The following is a 14,641-nucleotide window of genomic DNA, read 5'->3' as shown; positions in this document are numbered from 1 at the left end:
CGTGGCAGGGACCCTGGGCCCTCCCGGGCGGCGCCGTCGCTCCGCACGTCGGGACCCCAGGCCCGTCACAGGCAGGCCGGCCGGGCGCCCCTCGGGCCTGGCGCGTGTCCCCTCCCTGCCTGCGCTCACTCCCTGCCAGGGCGCCCCGAGAGGAGCACCCAGGAGCCGCCCTGCTGCCAGGTGCCCGCGGCCAACAGGAGGAAGACGTGGATGCAGCCCCGGAACACAGACATCAATAATTCGGCTTTTCAGAACTGCAGCGATCTTTAAAATGCCTCTTTTTCTCTTTTGATTCAGTCTTAATGGAAGCCCGGGTGTTCCAAGGACCATTTAATATTTAAACAGTTGCCTCCACTTTGAAGGTCAGTCCAGAGCTCAGGGTGCAAGGCCGGGCGTGGAGGGGGAAGGGAGGTGGGGCCGGGGCCGGGGTGTAGGAGGAGGCCTGCGGGGACGTGGGCTGGGGGGACTCGGGAGAGGGGAGAGGAACGGCCCCCACTGACTGCTCATGGGACCTGGGTCCTTGCAAGAACCTGGCCTGTACCCCAGTGTCTCCGGCTGTGAAGTGGGTCCGTGAATCCCTTCTTCAACCCTGGGAATGGGACGACCCCATACAGAGGGCAGGGTGCGAGCGTGCGGGGAGCGGCTCGGTGGACGCAAGTGGCCGCGGCCCCTGGGAGTGGTTGGTGGTGCCGCTGGGGGGCCCGAGGCCTCCTGACCAGCCTCCCCGCCCTCCCTCCTGCCCGCGGCCCCGAGGCCCATGGGCCCCTCTGTCCCGAGTGTCCCACCAGCCTTAGGGCTCCGGGAAAGTGTGCCTTTTAGAATAAAAAAACAAGTAAACTCAGTTTATCTGCTGTTAGCAGTTACTTGTTGTAAATGTCAAATATTGGGGCACCCGAGGGGCTCCTCTGGCTAAGCGTCCAGCTCTTGGTTTCGGCTCAGGTCATGACCTGGGGTCCTGGGATCGGCCTCCCTGCTTAGCGGGAAGACTGCTTCTCCCTCTGCCCCTCCCCCTTCTCTCTCTCTCTCTCAAAAAAAAATCTCAAGAATACAAAGTAACCCTTAAATGCTTATACTTTATTTTTTAATTTGGGAAAAGCCCTTCAAGACACACCCGGAAGGCTGAGGTTGGAGGTGGGCACCCTCGTCGGCTCCCTTCCAGACGTAGACGGAAAGGAGGGGTGCGTCCATGCAGCCAGCAGCCACTGACACAGGGTTTTAGGGCGAAGGGAGTGTAAGGAGGGAGGCCAGCCGCAGGGCTGGGGTGTCGACAGCGCGGGACCCCCGCAGGGCGTCTGGAGGGCCGAGTCCTCCCTCCCAGAGCTGGGGGTCTCGGGACTTGCCCAGAGGCTGGCGCTGTGTGCACGTGTGCGGGGGACCCCCCGGCCGGGCGGCAAGGCATGGGGCATCCCAAACCCCCTCCCTCTCCAAGCAGAGCTGGGCCCCCCAAGCCAAGGAGCACCAGACCCCGACTCTCCGCGGGGACCTGCACCGGGAGCATCGGGCGCGGGGCCACGCGCCACCGAGCGGCCCCACGTGCTGAGCCAACGGCTGACGTCAGGCCCGGGGCCACTTTCAGCAGCGCCGCGTGTCTGGGAAGCCCTGACGGAAAAATTGGCGATTGCTGAGCCTGTGGCGGGAGGGTCACCAGGGAAAGGCTCTGAATACCTCGCGGCTCCGCGCGTCACGGGAGCCTCAGCAGGTTCCGCTCGTCTCCCCGGGGTGGCAAGGCAGGGAGCCCCCCCCGGACCCCTCAACCCCGCTCTGTGTCCCCGCCGGGCGCCCGCGGGGAATCATCGGCAGGCAGGCCACCCGGCCCCGGTGGGTCCCCGTAGCCTCTGCCGGGGTCCCGCTCAGGTCTGCTCAGGTCCCCGCCAGAAGGGGGTGACTCCCACACCAGGGAGGGGGTGCACACGGCCTCGGCGTGCTGGCCGCTTCCTGGGGCGCTCCCCTGCTCGCGAGAGCACCCGCCTCGGCTGAGGGACGGTGCTGTTTGCAGACCCCCTTCGCCAGCGTGCCCCTGTGTGCCCAGCAGCGCGGCCCTAGGCCCCGGTCACAGGATGGGGCCAGAACCCCCTGCCCCACGCACTCCCCACCAATTCAGGATGGCCCACGAGAGGCGCTGAGTCGCTGGGAGGGGACGCCTCTCCTGGGAGCCGGGCCAGGGCCAGGCGGGGCTTGGGGACCCTTCCTGCTTGGAGGAGACTCGGGACACGCGCCTGGCGTGTGTGCCCATCAAGCATTCTTGGTTCCGCTTGGAATAAAACAGTTTGTGTTTCGGGCCCTGGGATGGTGTCCATCGCGCTCCCGGGACACACGTGTTTAAGGACGTGCCCGAGATGAGCTTGTGCCACGGGCAGCAGACAACGTAGCCACTTACCGGTTCTCTCCAGCTCCTGCCTCCGGCCCCCGGGCACCCCCTTCCTTCCAGCCATGATGCAGGTCCCAGGAGGGACCCCCGCGTGCAGGCCCTAGGCTGGGCACGAGGGCCAGGGAGGCGAGGGGGGTGCTCAGGGCGGCCCGTGTGGAGACCCGCTGGGTGGTGTCGGGCCGTGGCCTAGTCCTCAGCCGGGAGCCCGTGCTTGGAGCTAAGGCCCCCGTGTGTCCTCTCCTGGGCTGAGGCTCCTGGAGGACACCGGGTGTCTGGGCTCTCCCGGGACGCCCCCCACCTCTAGCTCAGCGCTTGGCACGCGGTGCCCTGACTCTTGGTTCCTGGCGCCTGGCACTGCAGATGGAGTGAGGACACCTGCAAGGACGTCCACCCCCTCGAGGCCCGGCCAGCCTCCGAGCCCTAGCGGTCCCGAGGCCTCTCCCTTCTTAATACTTTGATGACGGACACGGCTTTCTCTGTCCTCCCCACTGGGAAGATGCTTCCAGAAAGTAAAGGGTCAAGACCCAGCGGGCTGCCCTGGCCGGGGGAGTGAGCTTGGGGGCAGACTCAGCAGATGGGGCATGGCCTGTTTCAGGAGTGTGCCTCGGAGCTCGCTGATGCGGCCTCCTCCCGGGGGCTTGGGCAGGAGGCCCTCTTCAGAAAGGAGGGTGCACCTCAAGAGAGTTAGCATGGCACGGGTTGGGGCTCTGCACAGGTGCACTCCCAGGGCTTTCTGGGAGGGTAGAGCGAGGCCCCAGGGCACCCGATGCAGCCCCTCTTCTCCGCACCCCTGGCCACGTGCGTGCCCCAGATCGGAGGGCGGATGGCAGAGGAGGGGGGACGTGGGCGGGGGACCCGGATGTGCAGGGGGGTGGGGGCGGCTCATTCCCATGGACCTTCGTCTTGCACAGGCCAGGGGCCGAATGAGGGGCAGGTGGCCGGCGGCACCACTGCAGACAGACGGGCTTCAAACTCCAGGCTCAGGAGTACCCCCAACACTCACGGCGACAGGTGGGGGGGTGCGGGGCAACCCGTCCCACGGTGATGTGAAGCCAGACGCCTACACCCTCCCCTTCAGGGGTAGAGATGGGTCACCAGTGGGAGTCGGGGGCCATGAGAGAGACGGAGGGGTGCCGGGGAGGAGCAGCAGAGGCAGACGGGCAGGGCGGGTTAGGGGCTCCCTCGGAGCCAGGATCCTGCCGCTGTGGTGATGCTCTGAACCGGCCTTGGGTGACCCGGATGGGGGGCACCTTGACCTCTTCCTCAGGATCGGGGTCCCCTGAGTTCCCATAAAAGGACCTACCTACCTTAGGGGCCCCCGGGTGGCTCAGTGGTGGAGCATCTGCCTTCAGCTCAGGGCGTGACCCCGGGGTCCTGGGATCGAGTCCCGCGTCGGGCCCCCCGCAGGGAGCCTGCTTCTCCCTCTGTGTCTCCACCTCTCTCTCTGTGTCTCAAGAATAAATAAAATATTAAAAAAGACAAATAAAGGGACCTACTTTCCCTGTTCGTTAAGCCCCCTGGGCACCCGGGGTGTCCCGTCCAGGCCACGTTTGGTCCCCTCATAGCTCAGGGAGTGCCCTGCTGAGACGGGACCCCCTGACGGCCAGCTGGGGCGGGGGCTCCATGTGGCCCTTCGCCCCCCGGAGCCAGGAGGCGGCCTGTGTGCAGGTCCAGCACGGACGGCGCCGTCACGGGGACACTTGAGAGAGAAGGGTCGTTGAGGGCAGGACGGGGGACGGCACCGTCTGAGGCCAGGGACACGCAGACCCACACCCAGTGCTCCGCGGGCCCAGCCCCACGGTGTCGGTCGGCACCTCCCCTGCTGCGCTGTCGCCGCCCCACGGGGGCTGCTGGGGGACCGTCCCCCTCACACTGGCCGCACCTGCGCGGGCTCTGCTCCGAACCCTCGAGATCAATCACCTGCTCTTTCCAATCAGGCTCTTCCCTGATTTCAGAAACGTGCTTGCTTTCCCAGGGCCCCAGGGCGTGGAGGTGACTTGGTCGCTGTGACGGGCACACGTCTGGTCACTTGTTGGAGCTGCCAGCATGTGTGTCCCGCCCCCCCACCGCCCCCCACCAGGCCTGGTGCGCTCCAGGGCCCCGCATGGCTGGGGTCAGGCCCTGAGCGCTCAGAGGAAGCGGTTTCCGCCCCAGACCACGTCGTGCAGCCGTGCGCCGCCCGGGGCTGGGGGACAGCGGCCCTTCCCACCTGTAGACGTGCCCCGGGGACAGCGGGACGTGGCGGGAGATCGAACACAGGGCTGATGACGGGCCCATGGCCATCAGGCCGCGTTTGACCATTTAAGGAAAGCCCTGAATTAGAAAGGCATCCAGACCCCGGGACGATAGGCCCAGGCGGCCTCCTGTCCCCCGCGCCCCCCGCCGTGGGGCCCGGCTCCTGGGGGTCTGCTATCAGCACACGGAGGGCTGGCGGCTCCGTCCGGGCCGTAGCAGACGGACAAACCCAGACGGTTCTGCCGAAGGCCGGGCTCTGCTGGCTTGGCCGGTGGTGAACGAGCAGTTTCCGTTCGAGTCACTACTTCCCGGCTTGTAAAGGTGGCCATGGGCTCCCCGTAAACGCTTCTCAGGGGCGCCCGGCCTGACTGGCATGGTGGCTCGGAGGCAAAATCCCCCAATTTTACAGATGGGGACACGGGGTCTGAGCGGCGAGGATCAGGGCTGGGTTCTCAGCTGGCGAGGACCCCGCGGGGCTTCTGGCGGGGGGCAGGCTCGCTACAGGAGAGGGCACGTCCGGGGAGGTGGGTGGGAGCCCCCACACGCGGCCCTGTTCCTCCCCCCGCACCCCTCGAGCACCCGTGGCTTCCCTGCCCCGCCTCCCTCCTCTTTGCTGTTCCTTAGCTTCTGATTGTCCATCATCTTGCCCCCTGGCCTTTCTCGTTCTCCCTCCAGGTAAGGGGCACCTGAGTCCACCTCCTTGGCCAATCGGGCGCATGGTCACTGTCGCCCAGGGGCTGTGGGCACCTGACGCTGTGGCCTGCACTTCGAGTCCCTGGAGCCCACAGCCTCCGGCACCACCTGCACCACCACACAGGCTGCAGTCGGGCTCAGCCCTGCTTCTGCTAGAGCCACGGGGGAGGCCCCAGAGGGCGGTGCCGGGCCAGGCTGTCCCCCCACCTCCCACCCCTCAGCCACCCCCCTGCAGCTAGCTGGTGCAGTTGAGCCTCCCTGGGAGGGGGAGTCGCCCCCGTAGTAAGGCCAGCGCACCTCCCTGGCTGGTCCCGGAGGGTCTGCTTACCGGCGGCACGGCCTGCCTTCCAGGCCCCCTCTTAACTTGCTTGCACCTGCCAAGACCCCGTTTCCAGATGAGGTCCCCGCGCTGAGGTTCGGCGCGGACTGTACCCAGGCAGGGGCCAGGGGACACTGGCCAACCTACTGGATTATGTGATCGAAAACCCAACCAAAAGAGCCACAGGCCTCAAAAGGCGCGTGGGTTCAAAGTCCAGCAGAACGGCACACTCTGTTCCACACGGTGCCCTGCACTTCACCCACGAGGACAAATACCCCACCGCGTAAGAGTGTGGTAAACGTCAGCGCCCACGTAGCCGCCCCTGGGGGAGGACGGAGAAGGAGCAGGGGGCAGCAGAGGGGCATTGTGCCTGCCGGGTGCCGGGCGGCCTGGCCCACATCGCTGCGCTGGTGACGGACCGTGAGGGGTCTGGCCGCACGGCCTCCCAGCCTTGCCACCCGCGGGAGCCCCAGTCCAGGGCCAAACCCAGAACCTGCGGCCCCAGGAAGGCTATGGGGCCGGGGTTCCGGGGGAGGCAATGCCTCTGCTCCGAGGGGCGCTACAAGCTCTCCCCCCTCCTGGGGGATTATCCTGCAGCTCGGAGCTGGGGTGTGGCTTCCACTTGGGGTCATCCACTTCCCGTTCCTCCTGGGGCCCCAGGTGCAGGTCCTGGGGACTCAGACCAGAAAGGGAGCTGCCAGCATTTTGAGGTCACATCTGCACATGGAAACCGAAGCCGCTGCACACGCTGGCTCCCTGCGAGCTGTGTCTGGCCGGGACGTCCCCGGGGACACCAACAGGGCAAAGTCCCGTCCCCGTCGGCCGGCGTCCAGGGCCATGCCTTCGGGTCTGTGGAGTGGGGTGGTCCTGCCTGCGCTGGGGTCAGGGGTTCCCGGGGGCATCTTTGTGACCCATCATGACCCCAGCTAAGAACCTCAACCCCTCCTGCCTGAGGCCACGGCTCTTTGCTCTTGAGGATTGTGGAAAACCCCTAGGAAGGGGAACCTCTGGGCCTGCTCTTCTGTTTTTCTTTAGAGAGAGCGAGAGAGAGAGTGAGAGAGCGAGAGCACGTGTGTGCTTGCGGTGGGGGGAGCTGCAGAGGGAGACTGAGAATCCCAAGCCGACTCCTCGCTGAGCACAGAGCCCGACACGGGGCTCGATCCCATGACCCTGAGATCGTGACCTGAGCCGAAACCAAGAATCAACGCTTAACTGCGAGCCCCCCCGGGTACCCCAGGTCTGCCCTCTTGTCCTGCCCCTGGGGAGGCCCCGTGTCCCCCTGGAGTGGCCTCGCCCAGGCAAGCAGACGCTGGGGTCTCTCACCCCCTCCCTCTGTCGCTGCTGCCTTCCTGTTCTGGCACATTCTGGGAGATGGTCCCCGGGCCATGCAGTGGGGAGCCAGCCAGCTGGGGCCGGGGGAGGCGGAGGGGGGCCGAGTCCTCCGACCCCGGGGAGCCCCGAGGGTGTCCCTGAACCGGGTGCATGGACGCAGGAGCGCCGTGTGAGCGACACGGAGTCTGGAGACACAGGCGCCGGCTTCCAGCATGGGCAGGGAGCCCGGGCGCTCGGGAGGACGGAGCTCTGGGGATTAGGGGTGCTGAGAACATGGCAGCAGGGGAGGAGGGGGCAGGACAGGATGGCAGGTGAGGACGCCGGGGGGCCGCAGGCCGCTGGGTCCAGGGCGGCACGGACCGAGGGAGCGCGGGGCTAAGGCTGCCCGGGGCTGCGGCAGCCGACCGGCCACACTAGCTGGAACGTAGGCAGAGGGGCGACGCCACACCGGACAGAGGGATGGGACGGGACGGACGGGACCCCGGGCCAGCCCGAGGCTCCAGCAGCGAGCCCAGGTGGCCAGGCTGGCCCAGGCGACACTGCTGCCTCCCTGGTCCCGGGGTCCGTTCTGAGGCAGGCGTCCCCCTCGCGGGATCTGGGGCGCTCAGCGGCTCCGGGGTGGGGGCAGACCCAGGGGGTATTTAGGAAGCCCCCCTGCCCCCTGGCAGCCCGTCTCTGTGGACGCCTGAAGCTGACCCCTCACGGGCCCTGCTCCCGAGGCCAGCGAGTGGGGGGGATGGAGGCTGCCCCATGAGGATGGGATGTGGGCCGTAGGCCCCGGGGTGGGGGAGCCAGCGAGGGCCCAGGCCCAGGTCCCATGGACACAGTGCGGGCCGCATGCCAGGGACGAGGAGCCTGGAGCCCTGACCTCGAGCTCCCAGGACATGGGAATTGTCAGGCCGGCCCTGTGCACACAGGGTTTTTAAATCTTCCTTTTGGGGTACAGGGGGCGGGGATGGCTCGGCCAGTGAAGCATCTGCCTTCCACTCAGGTCGTGATCTCAGGATCCTGGGATCGAATCCTGCGTCTGGCTCCCTGCTCCGTGGGAAGGGAAGCCTGCTTCTCCCTCTGCCTCCCCTGCTCATGTTCTCTCTCTCTCTGTCAAATAAATAAATAAAATCTTAAAAAATAAAATAAAATAAATAAGATAAAATCTAACTTTTATTTGTTGCCTGCGTGGTGAGGTCAGCAGATCAGGAAATGACCGGTCACTGAAGTTTGGGGCGCAGCACATGCCCTCGCGGGGAAGCAGCGGGCCGGCGAGCGGGGGCGGGAGCCTCACTGTGGTTTCCACGGGAAGGAAGGGCTGGGCAGGGGCAGCCCATTTGCCTAACTTGGGCGGGCTGGAGGGGCACGGGGCTGTCCCTGGCCGTCTGGCTCCTGGCCCCAGGGTGATGGGGGCAGGGGATGGTGGCCTGGAGCACCCGGGGTGTGGGCTCTGCCTGGGAAGAGTCCCCCCCCCCCCAGTGTCCAGCACGGTTGCCGCACACTGTTCGGTGCAGGGAGAGGGAGCAGGGGGTGGTCCCGGGCCGAGTCCTCCGCTTGTCCCCAGCAGGGTTGGCCAGGCCGCGTCTCCACGTGGCGATCCTGTGTGTCCACAACGTGGAGGGTCTTCATCCTTGTTCCTGTCGCCACATGTGGCACTTCGAGAGGACACCGTGGGGGCCCGTTTGGCCCAGTCCTGTCCCCCCAAGGGCCCTCGGCGCACTTTTGATGAAGAGGATTGTGGTGGGAAGCCGGCTGCCCAGCATGTGAGGGGGCGCGGTGGGAACCTGCCTCGGGGGGCTCGGATCCCGCCAGGAACCCCAGAAGCGGCATCCCAGATGCTCGCAGGCTGCAGCCCGGGGCGGGGGGGGGGGGCGCTCCTTGCTGACAGCCGCTCCCCCACCTCTGACGGGCTCCCGCTGGCCCGGTCTGGTCGGGACAGGGCTGGAGGGGGCCGGGACCTCTCCAGAAAGTGGGGGGACCTCGGGGGGGAAGCCATGTTGGGGTCACACCACCCGTCGGTGGCCGAGCCACGTCTGGAGCCCGGCGAGCGGAATGGTGGACGGGTGTCATCTGAGCGGGCCTGACGCTCTTGGTCAGCGCTTCCACACTCAGTCTGGTCTCAGAGAACGAGCGGTCCTGCACCATCCAGCGTGTCCCCCGATGCAGGGTTTCTGACACACAGGTGGCAAAGCCTGGAAGCGGACAGTGGCCCCCGGGCCACTCTAGACGCCGTGGGTGTGGAGCCTGGCTGTGCCCCCTGCTGCATACCAGGAGCTCTGAACCCCGTTTCTTCCTGCATAAAGTGGCAATGACAGTGAGGGCCCTTGGGGGTGAAAGAGACGAAGATGCTGGGAAGAGCTTGGTGTGGCGCTGGACATTGGTGGGGGCCAACACCAGTGCCCACGGGTGCCCCTTCACCTCAGTGGGCTGGAGGGGGCCCCAGGACACCCACCAGGCCCAAGGCCAAGGCATGCATTGATGCTGCCCCAAGCCGGCAGGAGAGATGAACTCTGAGCCAGGGCTACCACGGGCCACATTGGGCTACTCTAGACCATGCTGGGCCACGTTGGGCCACCCTGGGTCACATTGGGCTACTCTAGACCACACTGAGCCAGCCTAGGCTACCTTGGGCTACTCTAGACCACACTGAGCCACCCTGGGTCACATTGGGTCACATTGGGCTACTCTAGACCACACTGAGCCACCCTGGGGCACCCTGGGGCACATTGGGTTACTCTAGACCACCGTGGGTCACTGTGAGTCACATTGGGTCACTCTAGGCCACACTGGGCCGCCCTGGGCCACCCTGGGCTGTTCCCCAGCGCCATGCCCCTGACCACAGTGAGGTCCGGGCCTGGAGACCTCGGCCTGTGCCGCCCCCCTATGGGATGGCTATGCTGAGAAGGACATTTTGTGCCACCCCCAGGCTGATTTGACTCAGGCCGTGTCTCGGGTTGGTGGCGGGCACAGCGCGGGCAGAGGGGGGTGGGCCCAGTAGCTTCTGCGGGAGCTGAGCACCTTCAACATCAGCCCCCGACTCCTTGCTAATCAATGAGAAAACTGATAGAACCACAGTGAATCTCCAGGTTCACATATCGCTCCACACTTGGGAAGAACTTTCTGGAAATGCAGCACACACACAGCCCCTCGCCCCCTCTGGCCCCACGTCCCTGCAGAGTGGGACTGGGAGCCCTTCTCAGCTGTGTGTGGAAGGAGCAGGTCTGGGGGTGGGGGGAGGAGGGTCAGGAGGACGCCGGGTGCTGAGTGCCCCCCAGACCTGCCACCGCAGTGCTCTGCGCGATCGTCCTCCTGGCTGCCCTTCAGCCCACCTGGGCTCCAGCCACACTGGTCCCCGTGGGCAGGGCCCGTCCTCGCCCCGTCTTCCGTCCGTATGCTGGCTCATTCGCATTCACATTCATTTTTTTTAAAAGGCTTTATTTATTTATTCATGAGACGCAGAGAGAGAGGCAGAGACACAGGCAGAGGAGAAGCAGACTCCCTGCAGGGAGCCCGATGTGGGGCTCCATCCCGGGACCCCGGGGTCATGCCCTGAGCCAAATGTGCCCCCCAGGCGCCCCTCACATTCATTTATTTTTTAAGCTATTGCAGAAGGGACAGCTCTGGAAACAGAGACCGGGCTCCCTGGGGGAGACCCCCATGGCCGGGACCCCTGGCAGGGGTGAGGCACTGACCCGCCCACAGCCCACGGGCCGCCGGACACAAACCCCCAGCCAACAGGCAGCAGGGGCTCGGCACCCACGGTGACTGCACCCCGAGGGGCGCGGGGCAGAGCTGCTGAGCAGGCGGCCTGGTGGGGTGTCTCCTGTGCTCAGCCCCGGGGTGCATCTCGATTTCCCTCCCCCTTCCCGTAAAACAAGATCCGACACAACTTTAAGGGCCACACGAGAGGAAGTGTCCAGAAGCTGTCCTCCTGAAGTCCCCTCCCCCATTCCTTGGTGTTGGCACGGGCTCTGCGTCTTTCCCAGATTCCCACACGGAAGCCCTGACCCCCAAGGACGGGGTGGATTTGGGGATGGGGCCTTCACACGGGGACGGGGACGGGGACGGGGCGGGAGTCAGGTGGTGAGGGTGGGGGCAAGGACCCAGACACGGTCACAGGGGAGCACGGGAGGACACATGGACAGGACAGAGAGCGGCCTTGGGGGGAGCCGCCCTGCCCAGGCCTGGACCCCCATGCCAGCCTCCAGGACAGGGACCCCCCAACACCCGCTGTGCTTTGTGAGGCCACCCCAGGCCCCGGATGCGTTCACGTAGATGTTACAGCTTACATAGCAATACCCCCCACCCCCATGCGATCTTCCCTGCCCTCTGGTGCTATGGGGGGAGCGGGGGTGGCACCTTGAGGCTCCCCCATTTTTCGAGGAGGACCACACTGGGCAGGTCGGGCTCAGCCCCCGAAGCCCCGGGGGCGCTAGGGGGCTGCTCCTGCTTGCGCCCCGCAGAGGCTGCGGCGGGGGGGGGGGCCTGCTCTGCCTGGCGGTGCTGTGTCGCCCTGGCCTCGGCGGAGTCCCCTCGATGGATCCATGGATGTCAGCACCTCGTGCTTGGCCCGAGGGCATCCGCTGGCCCCGTCCTCTCCCCGTGCTTGGCTCCTGGTTGCCCCTGACCTATTTCCGGGAAGGGCACCCCCGCCCCCAGCGAGAGCAGCAGCGGTTCAGGGAATCCTTTGGGGAATTTATTATGCAAAGAAAGTTCTTCAGCCACTTGTGTTTTATTTAAACTTGTACCTGAAGATGCGGGGTTTCCCGAAGGTGGATCCCCACGAAGCTGCTGGATGGTCCCACGAGGTCATAGCTGCAGGCGAGGAACAGCACTCCCAGCTGTGTTCTAGTAGATTCCACACCTCTTCCCCCATGGAATCCCCCAAGGGCTGCAGCGGCGCTTCCTCCCAACCTAATCTGCTAGATGACGTGGGGGCTTCACGGGCTCTGAGGGGGGGCCGCGGAGGACGGCCTCACAGCGCCTGGAGCCTTTGCTACCGCAGAGCAGACGTGAGCACGAGGCTGGGGCCGAGCGGACCCCATCGCCCTCCCGGCCCCACCTTCTGGAAGCTGCTCTGAGCCGACCCTCGCTCCCCTGCTGCCCGGCTCCCCGGCCTGGGCTCCCCCAGCTAGCGAGGGGAGGAGAGGAAGGGCCTGGGCGTGGGGCCCCTGCCCCGCTCTCCTGCACCTGCTGGGAGTGAAGTCAAGTCCTCCCACTTGGGGTTCTCCCCGCCCCAAGGCAGCCCTGAGGCAAGGGATCGGGTGGGGGTGGTTTATGTGCAGGCGATCCCAGGAAGCCCAGCGAGCAGGGAGGCTGCGAGGGGGACCGGCTGTTGGCAGGTGCGCGGACCACACCCCCACGCGGTGCCTCCTCGGCCACAGAGCCGTGTCCTGGTCACACCCCCCACCCCGCCACCCCCACCAGCACCGTGGGACTTTGCTCCCGGAGTTCAGACAGGCTGAGCACCCTGTGAACCGAGGACGCCCTCGGGCAGGGCGAAAGGGCGTGGGGCAGGGACAGTGACATCACCGCCCCCCACGAGCCCGCTGTCTGCTGTCCCCGTGGCCCACCTGGCGCTCAGGAGAGGGACAAGTCAGAGACGGGCGCGCCCCTGAGGAAAATGGGCTTGAACCCAGGACCCCTGGAGAAGCCGCTGCCGGCGGCTCGGGATCGCTGGTGTCAGGCGGTGGCGGGTGGTGTCCGACGGCGGGGACCTGGGCACAGGGGCAGGGCAGCCGGGACGCTGGGGGTGTCCTGCAGGGGCCCGCCCGGGCTCCCTGGCTCCGGTCCTTTCAGGGGAGCCCCCCCCAGTCTGCTGCCTGCGCTCCGGATGCGAGAACACGTGCAGGTTCCCCCACGAGCCCCACGTGGCCGCTGCCCCTGTCCCGGGGCTGTTAGGGTCAGCTCTGGGCCGCGCACGCAGCGGGCCGGGGACTCGGCCGGTGGACGCTCCTTCTCCGGCTGGGCAGGGGCCTGGAGCAAACCGCGCCCCCCCACCCCGGCCCCTCTTCTTGCCTCTGACCATCTTGCTGGTTTGGGCTCAGCTTCGCCGCCCCCCCCAGCCCTGCTCCCTGGGTGCGGCCCTCCCGCTCAGGCCGTCCAGCATCTCCCTCCGGGCGCCCTCGTCCCTCGGCGGACGGGGTCTGGGCTGCCTTGAGCCCGGGCCTGCCTGCCGTGCCCCTGCTGGTCCTTCCGGCCCCACAAAGCCAGGACCCCACCCTGCAGGCGACCAGCCCCAGCCCGGGGACCTTCCCGCAGCCTGGGAACCCAGCCTGCCAGGCCCGTCGGCTGAGGGTGCCTACGTTGGCCGGCCTTGTCCTAACTGGCCTCGGGGCCGCGGTCTTCCCAGCAGGAAGCACGTGCAGCAGCCTCCGGTGTGAACGGTGGCCGGCGTGTAAACACGGGGTGTAGCTGAGGGCACGTGGTAAATTGTGTCCCACCGGCCAGGAGGCCTGCAGCGATGCCAGGTGGCCGGGAATGGAGGTGACAAATGGTGTCCCAGGGTTGGGGACACACGGGGTGGCTAGGCAGGGCGGGCCACACAGGACGGGGTGGCGGAGGGGGCGTGCGGACGTTACTACGTGTGTACACGTGTGTAGCACAAGTGCGGCAGTGTGTGGGAGAGCGTGAGTGTGTGCAGGGGCCGCTGGCCAGTGTCCCTGCCAGCCAGATTGACCCCGCAGGGCTTGCAAGCATTTTTCTGATTTGTAAAGTTCTCTGGAATCTCTGAAAGGGAGAAAATTAATCATGTGTCCTGAATATAATAAAATGACAGGAAGCCGGGATTGTCCCCAAATCAGAGACACAGGGATCCTTCCCCAATGCTGCTCCGTGACAGCTGGGCCCCTCTGTGGGGGTGCAGGGCTCAGGGCAAACACAGAGCGGGGGGCAGGCCGTCGTGCTCCCCGTCCTGGCTGAGCCCCGGGCCTGGTCCCCTGTTGGGCTGAAGATGAACAACACGGTGACCCTACAGCGGCCCTGGAGAGGCAGCAGGAGGGGTGGGTGTGCAGGGTGGCCCCCGCGGGGCCCCCTGTCCCCTGGCCGTGCCCCCACCTGGGCAGCAGGCCTGGATGGCTCCCGACGGGACAATCCAAGGCCACCTCCTGAGGAGCTGGGCATCTGGAGGGATGCAGGAGGCTCCCGGGAAGAAGGCGTGCAGGGTGCTCAGGTGAAGGGGCCCCCGCGGCTCCATCTCCTGCCCTCCACTCAGACTGGGACTCAGACCCCCCAGGGCTCCCAGGTCCCGGTCCCCAGGCTACAGACGGCAGGGCCAGGGGCTGGTCAGCCTCCGTGAGGTGATGCTCCAGCTGTCTCCCGACCCGTCCCCATGCCCGTCCCTCCAGTCACCTCTCTGAGCTGTGCTGTCTGCCCCGAGGACCCTTCCCGCCAGGCTGTGGAAGGGGCGCCCCATCCCCCCCGCACCCTGAGGGGTGTCCCCGGGGAGGCCTCCTTCCGGGCAGCGGCGTGGGCCACAAGTGCCCCGGGAGCCACCTGCACGCCCACCTGGCCGCTGTCCCCGCTGCAGGCCCAGCCCCCGGCAGCCCTGCAGAAGGGAACGTGTTGTCCCCGGGCCCACAGGGCCACGCTCCGGTACCCTGGAATGTCAGCCTCCAGTCTGGGCTTGGGATCCTGGCCGCGGACAGGGTCCAGGGACCGGGTGGAGTAGCCAAGTGTCTGCATGGGCGTCCTTACCGCCTTGGGAG

The 14,641-nt window shown here is 66.6% G+C and overlaps 1 long non-coding RNA gene across 1 annotated transcript; it reads right to left on the bottom strand.

Moving 5' to 3' along the window:
- Positions 1-1,062: 1,062 nt before the first annotated feature.
- LOC140621750 (uncharacterized) lies at positions 1,063-5,867 on the bottom strand. The gene is made up of 3 exons (XR_012021512.1): positions 5,625-5,867; positions 3,676-3,812; positions 1,063-1,599 (listed from the first exon to the last, which is right to left on the bottom strand). It is a non-coding gene; the product is annotated as an uncharacterized lncRNA (long non-coding RNA).
- Between the last annotated feature and the right edge of the window lie 8,774 nt (positions 5,868-14,641).

Source organism: Canis lupus, chromosome 30 (assembly GCF_048164855.1).
Source record: "Canis lupus baileyi chromosome 30, mCanLup2.hap1, whole genome shotgun sequence".
NCBI lineage: Eukaryota > Metazoa > Chordata > Mammalia > Carnivora > Canidae > Canis > Canis lupus.
Note: the sequence above shows the minus strand (reverse complement) of the source record. Positions and strands in the feature narration are given on the sequence as shown.